The 12,239-nt window shown below is 37.5% G+C and overlaps 1 long non-coding RNA gene across 1 annotated transcript; it reads left to right on the top strand.

The window, feature by feature from the left end:
• Positions 1-3,034: 3,034 nt before the first annotated feature.
• LOC134200288 (uncharacterized) lies at positions 3,035-3,456 on the top strand. Its single transcript, XR_009975118.1, has 2 exons — positions 3,035-3,110; positions 3,233-3,456. It is a non-coding gene; the product is annotated as an uncharacterized LOC134200288 (long non-coding RNA).
• The last annotated feature ends 8,783 nt before the right edge of the window (positions 3,457-12,239 follow it).

A 12,239-nucleotide genomic window follows, 5' to 3' on the forward strand; every position in this document is an offset into this window, starting at 1 on the left:
ACAACACACAGTCATATCGCTGGATACGAATACAGTTTTCTATTATATCTATTAGGTCATCACCGAAATCATATATAAAACTTATATGTTATTAGCATAAAGTCAATCTTTCGATGGTAGTGGTAAAATCGTATTTTCCATGACTACTACTAGAAGAACTACTTTCTCAGTAATTTTCCATAATTTCAACGAACGTTGTCTCTCAGAAAATCAGTTCATGCTTATATAAATTTATTTTGAAAAGCCGAGTCAATGTTGATTGACCATTAAGATAAACATGAGAAAGAAACGTCTCATTTAACAGGATTATATTGTGATTAAATCGTGTCATTGAGTTACACTCTTACATTTCACAAGTTAAACCTTCAGTTCGAGTATAATAAGATTGCAAAGAGAAATTAAAATTCATACAGATACACACGACGTCATAGTAGAAAATAAATAACACACCATAAACGTCTCGCAATATGCTTAAAAGCTTAAAAATAGGCAATTTTTAAATTGGATATCTTATTCTCAGCAGTACAGTATTGTATTCAAAATTATAACCACAAATTATTAAGTTCAATCGTTTTGACAGCAAAGGTCAACAATACAAAGCGCAAAATAAATAAAAATGCCTTTCGAAAATCGTTTCATGAATATCACATTCATTACATTCCGAGCGAATAAAATCGCGAATAAGATTTAAAAAAAAAAAACGGTGAATATGTCGCGCATAAACGGAAGCACGAGATATGCAGCTAGAAAATGCACTGGAAGGTCACGTTCGATGGCTGTATACTTGATAACCTCGTTTAAGCTATAAAATCGATATGCGCACAAAACATTGCCCTTTTTAAATACAAATAAAATCGCATTGACTGAATAACTCGGCGATGGAATTCGAATTGGATAAAATCGAGATAATGTATGATATTGTTTTACTAGTAAACGGAGCAATAGTTATTTTACTTTTTGAAGTGAAACTTCCTTATCGGCGTTGGAAAAAAATTTACCGTCACATTTTTCGGTTACGCGTCACATTTTTCCGTTACGCGCCATCTTTTAATTAACGGCTGTATGTTCTGAAGTATGGATGCGCATTTGAGAAACCGACCTCATGTCTCAAGGTGGGTCACGGAATACATTTTGTAATTGCAATAATCCCAGGTAACCCACTTAATATCACGTGGACCGTGCTATTATTGTTATTACGTAAAATAATAGGAAGAAAAGTACCAGGGTATTATGATATCAAAGAGATGTATTATTATAACTTTACTCTGACGTACAGCCTTCTTTATTAATTAACGGCTGTATGTTCTGAAGTATGGATTCCGATTTGAGAAATTGACCTCATGTCTCCAGGTGGATTACGGAAATCATTTTGTAATTCCAATAATCTCAGGGAGCCCACTTAATAATATCACGTGGACCGTGCTATTTATTACTGTTATTACGTAAAATAATAGGAAGAAAAGTACCAGGGTATTATGATAGCAAAGAGATTTATTAATAATTAACGGCGGTATGTTCTGAAGCATGGTTTCGGATTTGAGAAATCGACCTCATGTCTCAAGGTGGGTCAAACTTCACGAACCTCAGGAACCCCATTTAACACCACGTGGACCGTGCTATTATTATTAATTTATAGGAAGAAAAGTACCAGGGTATTATGATATCAAAGAGATGTATTATTAAAATGCTGTAATAATCTTAGTAGCAAAAAGGTAAAGTGAAATAATTGTATTATTTGTATTCATGTCTATGATAATAAAATCCTTTTGTTTAAACTTTATCTAATTTAACTTTATTTAACCAATTTCTAGAAAGTTGCATGTAGATCATTTTTCGAAAAATAAGGCCATAAACAAGTTTCACTTCTTACGTGTGTACACTAGTACACGCACACATTTTTTTTTATTTAATTACAAGGAATTGCATAAATTTAAAATTTTATGTTAATTGAATCTGCCCTATATTTATTTATTTATACTTTTATTTTTTTATTGCCCCAGCAGGCAAACGAGCATACGGCCCACCTGATGGTGAGTGGTTACCGTCGCCCATGGACTTCAGCAGTGCAGGGCAGAGCCAAGCCGCTGCCTACCGCTTAACACTCTCCACAAGCCTCGTTTGAAGAAGGACATGTAATAGCGCTCGGGAAACACTGTGGAGGTAAGCTCATTCCATAGCCGGGTGGTACGTGGCATAAAAGACCTCTAGAAACGCACTGTGGATGACCGCAGTGGCTCCAAGTAGTACGGATGAACTCTACTCTGGTGGCGAGCGGTGCGATAGTAAAAACGAAATGATGGTATCATCTCGAATAATTCCTCAGAGCACTCCCATGGAACATACGGTACAAAATACAGAGGGAACCGAAATCCCTCCACAGACCCAAAGGTTCCAAACGATCCGTGAGAATGGGATTAATTACGTTACTGCTATATACCACTTAGTAGTAGCGGTTTCAGCTGAATACATTACACAAAGCGAATGCCACAATTATCCAACACCCACTATATTTTAGCGTCCACAAGATTAGGCGTGCAAACTGAGAAGACTTTTTAACACCGTTTTAACTATACTAGAGGTCCCGCAGTAGTCGAAATTCGACTATAATTAATTGGAATTGTAAGTTTGTACACTATTATGCTTGTATTTTATACTTCTATAATCACAAATTTCGCCAAGACTACTCTAAAAAAAAATATTTAAAATAATAAAAGACAAACAATATTTAATCTATTCTCAATTTGGCCACAGACGTCAAGAACAAAAGTTTGACAATAAATAGTATGCATTCGTGTGTGCGTCAAATACATGGTATGTAGTGTGTGTAATGTTTTCTTTATTGATTTAATGTATCTTTTACGCATTATTTAAAAAAAATATTAGCATTGTGCACTTCTTCTCTATATTCTCTTTATGTGTGGAAAATTTCATACTCCTCCGTCCGCGCAATTTTCGTAAAAAGGGATACAAAGTTTTTGCTTCACGTATTATAATATATAGATATGCCGCGAAATATCCACAGATTATGTAATATTTTAAACGGAAAACAGCCATTAGTAGACTTGAGATTTTTCACACAGAACAATGCTATCTGTGTTGTTGTGTGTTCGGTAAGCATTTAATACTATTTAACACTAGTTGAGAGATATAAAGTGGATGACTTTGGTGTGTGACCAAAGTAGATGACCGAAAAAGTATTAATTTAAAATGGTTTTTTCCTTATTTCTTCCAGAAAGCATTAATGAGTTTTGGTTTAAAGCTTTTACACAATACAATTGATACTTAGAATCCATATTTCAAAATGTGTAACGGTTTTCACATATTTGCGAAAACGAGATATCAAAATGTCTACAAATATGAACTCGTAAAGTAATTCAAGGTAAGCCGTGATGTAGTCTAGCCATCTAGTGCAAGAAAAGAATTGAAATGAAAATAAAAAGAATTGAAATAAAAAAATTCCAGACCAGTTTTTTTTTCCTACCTAAGCTGATAGCCTTGAGAAGCTATTTCAGCGTAACCTTAGCTGTAGGTGAGCTCACGGGGCTCAAACTGGAGTGATGCTAACACTGACCCTAGCAAGAGCAGTGCTTCGCAGAATCTACCACCGGATCGGAAACGCGACCCACTGAGAAAAAAGACCCGTAATAACGCTTGGCCATAAGGCAAATTAACTTTAGGTACCAAAATTAAATTTGTCTCGGCTTAATTGTGGCAAGCAGCCTTCGATACAGCAAACTGATAATTAACCGGCTTTAAGATTTACTTACATTTAATATTGTTTTGGATTGCAGAGAGCGCAGGTGCAGCTACTGCAATTTTTGTGGTTCATAATACGATTACCTTAAGGCATGAATTAGTTTTGTTGTATCTATGTATGGCTTTACAACTATCTGTTATTTTTTACTGCATATAAAAGATTTATCCCATTTTTGGGACAAAAAATAACACATTTTCGATTTTATCTCTTCCGTTTTTCCAAATAATATTTTTTCAATATTATTTAGTGTACGTTTCTTTTGTAATGAGATCCAACTATAGAAACCAAAATATATTCAATTCGCATTTTACCACTTCAGCATTACTGACTTTCATGACTTGTATATACAGTCAATAATAATACATATAGTCAATAAATCTGATCCAATTTTAACTTTATGTCTTTTACTACATCCACAAAAAATGCACGGAATACCTTGAAAACGAGAAATGAATGTAAACTTAAAAATACATCATCCGACCGACCCTTTAATGAGCACATTGGCCAAGAACTGTAAAAATTATTTCTGTAAACGTTAATTTAAATAAAACGTGTTCACAATGAAAATTGAAAGATACTCTTAATTATATAGAAATTAAATTAAATGAGGATGCTCGAAAATACAGCAACAGGGAGCTGTTTATTATGAAAGTATTTTAGTTTGGTGATATTGACACAAGTTACTTTACGAAGTCTCTGTGCGCCAAATGTATTGTATATACTTTATTATTACCAACGAGGTGCTCGGTCGCCGACGTAAACCAGTAAAAATACTTCAGTTCAGACTTCTCACATTTCATGTCCTTACGGATCCTTCCGATCTACTAACACTATTATTAGACGCCTGCAGCTCTATCACTAGGCTTAGGGACCTTGGTGGCAGTACTCGTCGAACTCGGCAAGGGTTCGACGTGTAACCTAACCCATACATCAGCCCGCTGAGTTTTCCGCCGGATCTTCTCAGCGGGTCGCGAATCCGATCTGGTACTAGATGCATTCGCGAAACAGCTGCACTTGAGCCGTTTGGTCTCCTTCGGAGAGGCTCTAACAGCTGTTAGAAAATCCCACCCCTCCTGGCTGAGCCGATGCTCGCCCACCCGTCCTGGTGAAACTAGAAACGCCTCCGGACCACTAGTACTCCTTCCTTACTAAAGAAAACTACTTACATTTTGTGTCGTCATTTTGATTTATTTACCCCATTACATATTATGTTTAATAAGACCTATTTAAAATAAGAAAGCAACACATTTATAATGTGATTTTTTTACTGCATTAACGGTTGAACAAAATTCTGGGACCTACTAGTGCTAAATTGTTACATGAGGAGTGCATAAACATCTCAATCTGAATGCCGCCACCCTGAGATATGAGATTGAAATATCTTATCTTATAGGTACCTTTAAACGAGCAATTCTTGTATATATTGAATCTCGGAAACGACTCCCACGATTTTCATAAAATTTAGTATACAGGGGATTTCGGGGGCGATAAATCGATCTAGCTACGATTTAGTTTTCAGAAAATGAGGTTTTATTCGTGTTTTCAATAATCAACTCTTCCCGACATATATTGGCGAAAATAATACTATTTTTCTTAATTAAGGGCAACTAACCGCTTTAAAGACACAACAAGATGGCGTTATCAAAAAACAACCGAGCAATGCTCGGTCTTCATCTATTCAATTGTAATGTATGAATTATGTTATAGATTCTATAGTTCAAATTCGAACGTATGAATCGTTTATGACCGAAATAGACATGATAACAATACCTACCTACCTACCTTTGAGTATTAATACACCTGCAAGAATCAAAGAAATCCACACCCTGTATCTATATTCGAATCAAATTAAATCGTCTTACGTGAACAGATGACACATTAATTTTATCGATAAAGATACAATAACGATTATGGTGCGGCTCATCTTTATGCGTTCACAGTCGGAATGGAAAACGGAAAATTTAAAAGGTCGGACCACATGTTTTTTTTTTTAATGTAAAATAATTACTCTTAAAACTTTATTGACTCTTACCTATAAAGGACTATACATGTGTACGTTGTACCTACATTTTTACAATATAATTAAGGCTTCAATCTCGTCTTCCAACTTGGGCGGCTGCAGTGACATTGTGATATCAATCAAGTAAACACTACACCCCAGGTGGGCTGTGAGCTAGTTTAACTATCTGATGTGAAAAATAATAGTCCAATCTCGAGCCTTGACCTAGATCTCTTATTTGAGACCAGCGCATAGGTTCGCTGAGCCGTTAGAAGCGCTCGCCAACTCTTGTAAGTCTAACATCTATGTTTTTTTTTTTTTTAGATGGGTGGACGAGTTTACAGCTCACCTGGTGTTAAGTGGTTACTGGAGCCCATAGACATCTACAACGTAAATGCGCCACCCACCTTGAGATATAAGTTCTAAGGCATATGTAAGGTCTCAAGTATAGTTACGACGGCTGCCCCACCCTTCAAACCGAAACGTATTTCTGCTTCACGACAGAAATAGGCAGGGTGGCGGTACTTACCCGCGCGGACTCACAAGAGGTCCTACCACCAGTAACCAGTAGCTTAGAGTTTCCTTTACAAGCTTAATGCTAGCTTCATAATTCAATACTTCTTCTTTGTTGTATTACTCTTGTCAGAGCGGTCGTGGTTGTCATTCGTCGTGGAAGGTTGACCATGCGATGGACCGACCAGGTCAAGTTGGCAACGTGCGGCTGTTGAGTGTGCCAGGCTCACCACAAACCGGATGCGGTGGCGATTGCTCGTGAGGCGCATAACATAATTCAATACCACTTATCTAAGTACACTCTTAAATATTTTGCTTATTTTTGTTTCATTTATCCAGGAATTTCGACGAGCTAATGAACAACGGAGTTTGGAATTGACTATGGCTATGACTATCGTTATATGCCCGTTGGACCGATGACTTGCGGCGATATGCTGGGAGAGATTGGATGCGGAAGGCGGAGGATCGTTCATTGTGGCGGACTATGGGAGAGGCCTACATCCAGCAGTGGAGAGATACAGGCTGATGATGATGATGATGATGACTATCGATGGGACCCAAAAAAAATATTGAATTAAATTGTCGTGTTCTTATTTAGTATGTGTATGTTTCGTAAACTTGAATAAGATCTTAAATCAGGGTCGTTGATTATGGAATCTCAACAAGGCTACTCAACACCATGTCTGCCGGGCACAGTCTGATCCATGATCGAACTTTAAGTGACTCAAGCAAGCAATTTAAATATCTAAAAATACAAAATATTAACAAAAAGAAAATCGAGTTTTTTGAACCATAAGAAAATGAAACACAAGAAGATGCTCATATCTCAAAAAGTACTGGTCAGGTCGTGATGAATGTGAAAGCTACTACTTTTTCAAATATAATAGGATCATGAAAACCAGTTTTCCTTAAATTGTTTCCATTACACATTTAAAATATCAGTCGAATTGATAACCTCCTCCTTTCTTTGAAATCGGTTAAAAAACTACCTGGACGGTCCAAATTTTTTTTACCTTTTTTTAAGAAAACAGGATAATGGTGGCCCGGAGACCTTTCCAGTTTCACAAGGACAGGTGGGTAAGCACGGACTCAGCCAGGATGGGTGGGAATTGAATGAATATTCTGATGTATTCAAGGCCAACGAACGTCGTGTAGGACAACGTTTCTTACGAACCTCGGTGCTTCTTTTTTTTTCCTACCTATCCTGATATCTTTGAGAGGCTATTTCAGCTTCTCCTTGACGTGTAGGTGAGACCACGGGGCTCAAACCGAGAGTGTTGCTAACACTGGTCCTAGCAAGAGCAGTGCTTCGCCGAATCTACCGCCAGATCGGAAACGCGACCCACTTAGAAGATCCGGCGAGAAACTAAGTGGGCTGTATCTATGGGTTCATTTACTCGTCGTGCCCTTCGTCGCAAGCGACGGGTTCGGCGAGGACGATGACCGGTACTTGAGGTGCGGTGCTCCAATGGCTAACTTACAAATACGGGATTGGAGGGCTTGGAGGGTGTATATGTGGGTGCAAGCCGTTAAAGCAAATACCACACTCGCGTATGTCATAATGGGTCATATGCAAGTTTTGTAAAGCTTCGTCGTGTTATGAAGGGATATTTTACACCGCTTACAAATCATGCGGGTCCTAATCTTGTTTTTCGAAACTTGTATATATAGTATGTACGCTTATTTTGAAAATAGCGTTACGAAATTCAGGCATCTCTCATATATACATATTGTGTTGTGTTATAGCGTAACACTGCACATCAATATCTGAGCAATTTATTTTTGACTTGTTATCATTAACATCTGATTCGTTGCCTGAAATAAAATACAACAGATTCAATATTAATTACAACAACAGCAACGGCAGAAATCAAATTAATTGTTTCGACTACGTTACCTTAGTTTTTAGATTAAGATGATAAGGTCTACCTTAATATACATATATATATATACCATTATTATTGTGTTTCTTGCGGATACTTCTTTATTTTATTATTTTAATAAACAAAATGTACATTTCACAAAAATCTATTTTTTATTGCACATGTCCTACCCAATTCTAATTAAAATAGGAACTTTCATTGCCGCGCTAAAAATCTCTGAATCTCCTGGTTCGCCCTGCTTCCAAAAAATAAGATTCATCAGCCTTTTTCTGGTATGATCGATGAGTCTATTCTTTTTAAATACTTTAAAAAGAACAACGCGGCGCCGGTTTTACTCTAGTTGCACATATCCGGTCTATCAGAGGCTAATTTAAATTTATTGAAAGTCAAATTGAAGTTACACTCACATCACTCATGTCTGTAGCTGGCCGACATACAATTTAACTGAGATTTCGACCCAATGTGAGTGGCGATGTTCACGTTTTGATGCCTATGGGCTCTTGAAATCACTTCAGACTAGATGGCCCGTGAGCTAATTCACCCATCTACGCAATAAATAAATAAAAACCTATTCGTAATCTTACTTGTCTCAAAAGTAGATTCACCAACACCGATAGTATTTTCATAGACACATTATCATCATAAAAAACAAATCGAAGATAAATATGGAATGCGCTGACCCGTTTTGTAGCCTAGTATCTTCAGATAGATCTTTAGATATTTTTTAAAAGAGGGTAATCTTTTAAAAGATTTCATCACATGAGCTGTCGCTAGATTCGTTTCAATTGTAAAAGTAACATTTTTTTTTCTATTTTTTTTTTCATTGCTACGATCAGTGGACGAGCTCACAGCCCACCTGGTGTTATGTGGTACTGGAGCCCATAGACATCTACAACGTAAATGCGCCACCCACCTTGAGATATGAGTTCTAAGATCTCAGTATAGTTACAACGGCTACCCCACCCTTCAAACCGCAACGCATTACTGCTTCACGGCGGAAATAGGCAGGGTGGTGGTACCTACCCGTGCGGACTCACAAGAGGTCCTACCACCAATAAAAAACATAGTATACTATTTAAACGTATCTGTCCCCATTGGTTTTACTAAAAGTTTAAGTATGTCAGATAGACAATAGAACTCATTTTTATGCTTTTTAGTTAGTATTTTTTAAGAAATTGTTTTTTTGCTTTCCTCTAAATAATAAATTTCACTTCACACTCTTTATGACAATGCTCACAAAATGCCTCTTGCACGTTCAGAGCTCGTGTTCAATTGGTTTTAAGCTCAAGGTAAGATATCCACTCGCAAACAGCCACCTAATAATATTTTAGATTAAAAACGCAGCATAACAACACCGAACTAAACACTAATCAGTTTTTTTTAATTTCAAAATCTCGATCAAGAAAGATAGCGACCCAACTCAAACAACTATGTACGCTTTAATACTTATCAACTACAATAAAAAGTAAATAAAAAAAATTCGCATTATAGACAGGTTGTGTAATATGAGTCTGCATAATTTTTCTACAGTTTTTTTTTATATTTAGAAAACTAGCTGCTAATACATTACTAATAAAAGCTATATGTAAATTAAGACAAGATTAACGAATTTAATTATAGTTTTATAGGGTGGAAGGATTACTTTTGGCCCGAAGGCCACTTCAGTTTCGGCAGGACAGGTCGGCCTGCACGGGTCACATTACTCGTATGACGTTTCGAACACATTACAATTTTCGTGGTCACGAACGACTAAAGTATTATTCGTCGACGTAAAAAAACGCTAGATTAAATCGTAAAAGTAGATTTAATCTATCTACGAATCGTGAAAACCGGAGAGAATTCTATGATGATATTAATTAGTCTTAGATTTTTATTCAAAACCGAGACAACATATTATAAGTGTCTGGACGTCATGCAAATTTTGAGGTTATACAATTTTAAGATATACGTTAATTTGCAAGAAAAATGATGTGTCATGAATGCGTTCTTGTTCGAAGATAGGTAGTCGTAATTCCAATACAGCTGAGACATCGGCCTTTTTTTTCTCTTACCTTTGCTGATAGCCTTAAGAGGCTATTTCAGCTTCGCCTTGACGTGTAGGTGAGCTCACGGGGCTCAAGCCGGGAGTGTCGCTAACACTGGCCCTAGCAAGAGCAATGCTTCGCAGAATCTACCACCGGAAACCGGAAGATCAGAAACGCGACCCACTAAGAAGATCCGGCGAAAAACTCAGTGGGCTGGGTCTATGGGTTAATTTAGTCGTCAAGCCCTTTGTTGCAAGCGACAGGTTCGGCGAGGACGGTGACCGGTGCTTGAGGTACCTAAAACATCGGCCTGTGGCCTCGTCGGATTCATAGACTGGCCGTCAACTCACCATTTTTAAGGCCGTAATAGATAAATCAACGGTCCACCCGATGGTTTATCGTTACCGTCGTCTATGGATAACGCCAGGGGCACAGCCAAGCCGCTTGCTGGATAGAAACACTACCACTGCAAAGTGCTTTAAGTAAATATTACTACTATTAAACGATATTATATTCTATCAAATGTATATACAAACAACCTATAAATTAATAAAAATAATAATTATTTAGGTAAAGCTACTTATAAATAGAAAATCTGCGTTAGCTCACCGCCGGTTGGCAGAGTTCCCAGAAGGCTGGCAGCATTTCCGCGCTGGATAGCAATGCTAATTCTTTGTGCAAAATACGTACCGGCCTTCTGGTCTCCCGAGGCCTCAAAAAGTTTCTTTTTAAGGTCCTTAAAAAAGCTTTTAGCAGATGGACCCCAGGGGCCCAAAGTTTCCACCCCAAACGGAACAAAAATGAAATCTTTAGAGAGATTTTCATATTTCCGTCGTTTGAGGCCTTCAACCGTTGAAGCAGCGCTGCCAGCGTTAGAATTAGTCCCAGGAAGATGTGTCGGTGCCATGGTATCTACACAAGTCGCATCCCAAACGAGCGACCGACCCATCTTCCAGGGAATTATCGACATACCGTCTGGTCTCTTACCATCGCCTCGCACCAAACCATTCGGTTCTAGAATGGCTGGCACGCCGGCGCTGACAAGGGTTCGACGGATGATGTCATTTATGCTGGCGTGGCGGGATTTAAATTAAAATAAGACATGTACAAACTATATTATTGATACGCTCAGTAATTTACTTACGGTAATTGAAAACTAGCAAAATATTTGTGGATTTTTTTATTATTAAAGACACAGATAGCTTATTACATTAAACAAAAGCTGTACGTGAATGAGAGGTTTAATCTATTTGATGGAGAACGTCTAGTTTTATATTGCTACGTCTATATTCGGTTCAGAAACATAATCAGTTATTTTATCTAGTATAGCGACCCGCCCTCGCTTCGCTTCGGAAACATTAAAACATACATGAAACCAAAAAAAAATAATAAAAAAAAGTAGCCTATGTTCATCAGGGACAATGTCGGCTTCTAATGGAAAAAGAATTTTTCAAATCGGTCCAGTAGTTTCGGAGCCTATTCGAAACAAACAAACAAACAAATCTTTCCTCTTTATAATATTAGTATAGACGTAGTGAGCCTGAATACTATACTCTCATACTATAGGGGTTCGGGTTCAATTCACAGTCGTAGCCCGGTACTTGAATTGAATTAGGAACGCACAGTTGTATGTAAAAGATTTCGTGGTTTCATGTAATAATTAATATGATCTCGCAACCCTCCTTATTCTGAGCGGTCACCGGACGTACGACGTAGATATTGAGACATGATGATTGTAAATTCTGCGGATGCGTTTTTAACTGCCCTGGGATGATGGCTACTGAACTAAGGCTTTTTTTTCTCTCACCATCCTGTGGCGATAGCCATCATGCAACACAAGATATTTAACAAATGCCTGAATCTCGCTTACGACATTTTCAAGATAAGCTTGCATATATACAAGTTCCGAACAACAACATTCGGACCGTCGGTCTACCGAGCAATATCACCCGCTCGGTGGAAGATCTTCCCTTTGTCGTAAACCTACAATCAAAACCAAAACTCATAATTACAAAATAGTGAAAATAAGCAAAAAAAACATGTCCGTGCGTACCTGCAACATG

The sequence above is a fragment of the Bombyx mori genome, chromosome 16 (genome assembly GCF_030269925.1).
Source record: "Bombyx mori chromosome 16, ASM3026992v2".
Classification (NCBI taxonomy): Eukaryota; Metazoa; Arthropoda; class Insecta; order Lepidoptera; family Bombycidae; genus Bombyx; species Bombyx mori.